Genomic DNA, 6,565 nt, shown 5'->3' with positions numbered 1-6,565 from the left:
ATTATTTTGTGTCGGCAAAGAGATGCCCCTGGGGGTCAGGCTGAACATTTCTTTAGTCACAGTCTGCATCCATCTGAAGTGCCAAGGGAAGGATGCAAGTCTCTGCTCTCCTGAAGGGCAAATCAGTTGTGCGAAACAGAACAGCTCCAGCAGAAGACAATGATGACAATGTGACACCAGACAGCCCCCAGCTGGGGTGTTTGATATCTCAATCAGCACTATGGCCTGAGAAAATGCATGTTAAATCTTCTACAGCTCAAGATGCTGTGCCAACTTCAGCACTGCTTTGCTGAGAAATAGTCTTGCAAAACAGTCCTTCAGGTCCCCCAAGTGTCTGCTGCTCCCTGACAAGTGTCTCCAGGTGAACAGTACCTGGTACGGTGCCTCCAAGAGTCTTACTGCAGACTCATGACATGACCCCACACTGTTGTTTGCCTCTGCCATTGGCTAAGTTTGGGCATTCCCTACCTGGGCTCTGATCCCAAAGTTTTCATATGTGCTGGACTCTGCCTCCCCAGCAGGGCTGTGCTGCTGGCACTGTGGTGGGGGGTGATGGGCTTGCAGGGCCTGTAAGAGCACAGCTGTGAGACCCTAACAGCAAGGTGCACAAGATAAGGAGGAACAGCTTCAAACTGGAAGAGGGTAGATTTAAATTAAATCTTGCAAAGTAACTCTTCCCTATGAGGCCCTGGCACAGGTTGCCCAGAGAAGCTGTGGCTGCCCCATCCCTGGAAGTGTCCAAGGCCAAGCTGGACAGGGCTTGGAGCAACCTGGGCTGGTGGAAGGTGTCCCTGCCCATGGCAGGGGGTGGAACTGAATGACCTTTACGGTCCCTTCCAAACCAAACTATTCTATGATTCCTCCTATCCTGGGGCTCCTGACAGAACCTTACACTGTGAACTGTGAATTTTCCTTTACCAATGAAAAGTTTCTGAAGAGGGATATTTTCAACCATCTTCTCTACTATTACTGGAATGCTGTGTTTAAGCTCAGGAGGTCTCTGGCCATCCATGTGGAACAGTTCTATATCAGCCCATCAGCTGCATTTATTTAAAATGTTTTTTCACATACATTCATTTATAGCCACTCTGAACGGATGTTTTTCTCAAGACCTTTGCACAAGCCCTTATCAGGTGGCAGGCAGCCTCACTCTACAGAGTGCCAATGCCAAATGATCCTCATTCCCCACAAAAGCAGTGAGGAATTCATCTTCTTTAAACTGGTGTCCCTCTTTGATCCTGGTAATCCAGCAGACTTCATAGCAGTTGCTGTCAGAGGTGATGTTTTTCTCAACCTCTGCTCTTCTGCATGCATCCTCCCCCAGCTCGGAGCAGTTAATTCGTTCCTTTCCCCATTACAGATCTACTCCCTCCTCCAGGATGGGCAAAAGGAGCTCTTACCTCTGAGACACTTGACTTCTGCTGCCAGCTCCACCTCCACTTCCAGGTTGTTTGTGTTTTTCCCTTGGATGATTCTTCATAAAACATATGTGTGGGTGGTGGCCGAAAACAGGGCTCACACAAGCCAGGTCCCTGTGAGCTGGGCCACAGCAGCAGCTCAAAACTTGCACCACTTTGCACCCTCCCCATGAACTCCCCTCTGTCAGAGAGAGCAGCAGCTCCTGGGGCCACTGGAGCCCAGGCTGGGCTGCCTGGGGGCAGGCTGGGGCAGCTGAGGGCCAGCCATGTCTGGGGCTTCCAGACTCCAGCCAGGGACTCTCAGTAGTCCCTGAATTCTTCAGCCCTCTGGGAACAACAGGCTGCTTCCTTTTACAGAATAAATACAGTAAATAATTTCTGCAAAACTAAAACTAAGTTTTATAAAGCATTTTAGAGGTGGGATAAAATTTAGTCATTTTCAGATTGTCATTGTAGTGTTTCCCAGCAGTTTTCCCTCAGATTTCTCCTGACCTTTCTTCCCCAGTCCAGATGCTGAGTTGTCATTTCTTCCACTTCCACATCCTCTTACCATCTTATCACTTATTTATTTTCCTCACACACATCCATCTTGCTTTCCTTCTCCCAGACACTCCCTGCACTCGCCAGCGTACTCTGACTCAGCACTGAGGTTACTCTTTCACACTCTCTCACTCAGCAGTTCACCATTTTTTCTGCAACAAGGGCCACAAAACATCAAGTTCAGTTGCCCTCACATGACGCATTGGAACACAGCTCTGTTAGATGTGAATGTGTTCAGGAGGCTGCTTCAGCTCCACTCAGATGAGAAAGGCCACAAGGCTTTCTGCAATGCTGCTGTTCCTGGAGCAAGCCCTGCATGGACCTTCCTCCCCAAGGAAAGGATTCATGGATTGAGGTCTCTTGCTGATCAGCACAGCAAAAGATGGGATTTCAGGGGCTTTTGTGTTATTTTTTCATTTACAAGACAGGGGATTCCCCCTTCCCTACAAATGAGACCCAACTGACCACTGGAAGTACCTGAGCATGGAGGAGGGCATGGAGAGCGCCCGGGGGCTGGGCTGGCACAGCCCCGTGGCACGGGCTCCAGGGACCACTGTGGATCCACACTGACCAGGGAGAGCGCGCTCCAGCCTCATGCTGGTGTTAACCTTTCCACTGGGAATGGAGCTGTGCTGGAGCAAGTCTCTGGGTAAGAATAGCACCTGCTGTCTTGGGACACAGCACAGTTGTCCAGCTCCTCCAGGGCAGCACATTGCACTGCACAGGGAAGGCAGCCTACCCTCCCAGGAATGTCTTCAGGCACTATTAGTGGAAGTGAATCATGCCCACAGGAAGGCACGACCCCGAGCAGAGTCTTGTGAGAGCAGAGCTATTTTGGGCCTTTGACATTGAGGATGAAAGGAGACACATGATGGCTTGATCCTCCTGGCACAGGCAACCTCCAAATCTCTCTGCAGCCTTGTCTCCTCCTCTAGGAATGGCTCTTGTGAAGGCTGAGGGGCACTTTGGTGGAATCTGGGAGTCTGGAAGCTGGGGGGGAGAGAGCTGTGAGTTTGAAGAGAGTTCAGGGCCAGCCTGCAGTGCCATCAGCAGTGCCCAAACCTCAGTGCCACCAGCAGTTCTTAAGGCAGGTCCTGTCTGAGGGTGTATACCTGACCCTGAGATTATTTTCATCCACATCCATGAGAATTAGAGATAGGAGAGGGGATATAACTGCATGCATTGAAACAAATCCTTTGCAACCAGGGGACTATTCACCTCTTTCCACCGGAAGTTCTCCATCTCTGGGTGGTTCTGCAGTATCTGGAATATTTGAGAGACCCCTTTTCCTCTTCCCAGATATCACAAATCCTCTCCCTATCTTATTCCCATCTTTTTAACATCCTCTTTCTTTTTCTGGTATGAATTTCTTTCAGTCCACTTTTTTATAGCTCTTTTTTTCCATTTTCATTGCTTTTTGAAAAGTTGCACATTAATCTGAAAAAATCCCCACTCTCCCAGAAGTTTTCCAGCTTGATCAACCACCCAAGTTGGTCTCCCTTGTGCCTCCACATTCAGCTGGAGTCACAGCAGCCGTGTTAGCAGGCAGGAACAAGTGGTCAGGGGATTGAGTGTACCTAAAGTGCTGCCACTATCTGCAATGCCACACCTCTGGGGGATCAGACTCATGGCAGCTCCTGAAGAGAGCCGCTTGGCACCATCCCAGGCTTCTAAGCCATTCCCAAGCATATCCAGCACTCCTGTGGATGAACACTCCATCGGTTCAGGTGGCAAACAAGAGGCACAGCTCCTCATTTCATGGGCAAGTTATTTTTTTCCAGCAGCCTAAAAAAATCAAACTGCCTCCTGCTACAACGCCCTCTGTCTGTCTTTGCCAGCACCTCTGTGCTCTCTGTGTCTCTCAGGACATGTGTGTGGGCACTGTGCACAGTCCCCCCTTGGCTGCTCACTGAAAGGTCAGGCTGGTGATAAAGACTTCCCCCCACACCACTGGGTGCCTTGTGATGTGGTTCAGGTTCTGGCAGAGGACCTGGTCAGGTGGAGATTCAACCAGGGCCTTAGCAGCTGGGCACTGGTGTGGCAGGCTCTGGGATGGGTTGTGTGCTTCTCTGAGTGACTCCAGCAGTGCAATGTTCATACTCGTGCTGCCCTGAACCATCATCATCATGGGCTAAACTTCATTGCAGTAACTTGAGCTGTGAAGGTTTGTGCCATGACCAATGCACTTCTTTGTTTGCTTTTTCCTTCTTGCATGCAATTGGCAGCATTCAAAGTGCACCACAGGTTTCCCACAGAGCTGCACTGCTGCCAAATGGCCCTGAGCCCAAAGCTGCTCTCAGAGTCCTCAATTCCAGACCAGCTAAACCTGCACATATGGCATGCTATGCCACCACAGGCACTGTGGTTCTGAATACAGTCAGCCTGGGGACTCAAGGTGCAGGTGGGAGAGACAGACTCTGGCAGTGCCTTCCAGCCAGCCCTGCTGTGAGTCAGAGCCCACACACTAAACCAAGAGCAAATTCCCCTTTATGAAATGGGAGAGCTCCACTGCCTGCAGAAAGCAGCTGGTTCAGTGAGGGTAGGGATTATCCTCCTAAAGTCACATCCCTGCAGAGCCTTGCAGGGATTGCTTGGGCTGCTGTGCTCTGCCCACTGTGGGGGTGGGTCTCAGAGGACCAGCAACTGTGGCAAGAGTAAACAACAGACTCAGTACCAAAAGCAGAAAGGAGGGTGTCCCAGTTCAGCAGGTGGGACCAGTTTATCCCTGTGTGGGTGTGACCAAAGCTGTGTATTCTAAACCCTCTATGTCATTTCTCATGAACTGTTCCCAATGGCCCATTGGCAGCAGCTGCCCAGGGCACAGCTGAGCCCTCAGGCTGGGAGCTGGCTGGGAAAGAAGCCTGGCAGAGGAGCTGGGAGAACTGCCCTGCAGGGACTCCTTGGCACCTCCACACCCACCTGAGGGTTCAGCTCTGCCCATGGGCCAGCAACCATTCCAAAATCTCCCCTGACTGCCAGAGTCAGATCCCCCAGTGTGGAACTCCCTGCCCTGGGGGAGGGACTGGGTGCTCCCACTTGGGGATTTGGGACCTCTGGGACCACTCGTTGGATCCAGAGGAGGAACAGACCCTCAGCAGGAGGAGCCCACCACTCTCACCCAGACTGTGACATCATTGGCACCAACAGGTTTTTCCCTTCCTTTTACTTTGGACTTGGAGGAACCACGTGGGGCTCAGCACAGGGGCCACCAAACCCCCCTGTGTTTGTGCCCCAGGGGGTGGGGTTATACTGCTGGGGTTTGTGGTTAAACCCAATTTCTCTTTGTGCCATTGCATTTATTGTAATATTTTTATTAAATTGTAACTCTGACTTACAATCTCTTTTGCATTGGGTTCATTTCTCCTGCCAGTTTACCTTTAAACCAGCACAGAGGGCTGGCATTTCATGATAATGCCATGCTGATGCCTGGACTCTCTGAAATTTGTAACACCAGTCTGATTAGGGTTGCTAGACTTGTCTAGCCATTAGTAATTTCCCATTGGTTTTGCATGGCTGCTCTTAAGCCAATTACAACTGTTTTTCTACAGGTCTAGGAAGTGGATTATTGCACTGGATAACCAGGCATTTGACATGGTGGACTATGGTCAGTGACATGGTCTAAGAGCAAAGCAGGACCTGGCATTGTATCCTGAAGCACAGCCCAGTGCCATGAGCTGCCGAGAACAAGGTACAGGCATTCCCGGGGCAAAGTGCTGCTTCCAGGCAACAGGAACTGAAACAGAAGTCATCCCTTGGGAAAGCAAAAGAGCAACACATCCAGATATGTCCCAATGGGTGTGAAAACTAAAATACAATTCTGATTTCCCAAAATCACAGGCACATAACAGTAGAAGGAAGTCCATCTTGAAATTATCATAGTGTGGGGATATTTTGGGGGGAAACTAATGGCTAGACCGACTGATGAGGTTTATTAAAGTTCCAGATGTCTCAGACAAACTGAAGATCTCACATCTCATCAATTCAATATTTTCAGTTATTTTCTGGGCAGTAATAGGAAAAGTTGGGCCATTGCATAATAATCATTATCACTCTTCAGGAAATGTAAAAAACTCAACTGTAACTAGGGCAGTGGTACACAGATGTCTGGAGAACAAGGTAAGAGGGGAAATCAGTAATCCCAAACCCTGCCTGACCTGGCAATAGAGCCATCCTGGCTCTGTGTCAATCAGTGTGAGTGCACTGGGTAAGGAGCACTGAAAAAAAAGGGTATCTGACAAGGAGCCATGGTGAAACCTTCAAATGTGTCATTGGAGGTAGAGGTGTCTGCTGGTTTTAGTAACCTCTTTGTAGCTGAAAACTGAGAAAGGGGTGACACCCATTGCTCTTTTTCAGACAGGAGTGACAAAACGTCTCGGGTTTCTCCTCTCCCATCCTTGTTACTGACAGTAGAAGCAGGCCAGACCCCTTCCTGAACACTACCTGGCTGTGTCCTGGAGACAGGTAAGGAGACACATTTTGATACACCTTTCCAAGGCACACAGTATGAAGCACTCTCCTAGAACTTCCCAACAGTGCAGCGTCCTGTTTGACCCAATGCCTAGTGCTGGGTACAAATTAATGCAACTTTTCAGAGCACAAGGATGCCT

This window comes from Pithys albifrons, chromosome 19 (genome assembly GCF_047495875.1).
Source record: "Pithys albifrons albifrons isolate INPA30051 chromosome 19, PitAlb_v1, whole genome shotgun sequence".
NCBI classification, from domain to species: Eukaryota; Metazoa; Chordata; class Aves; order Passeriformes; family Thamnophilidae; genus Pithys; species Pithys albifrons.
This window is presented reverse-complemented; position numbering follows the sequence as displayed.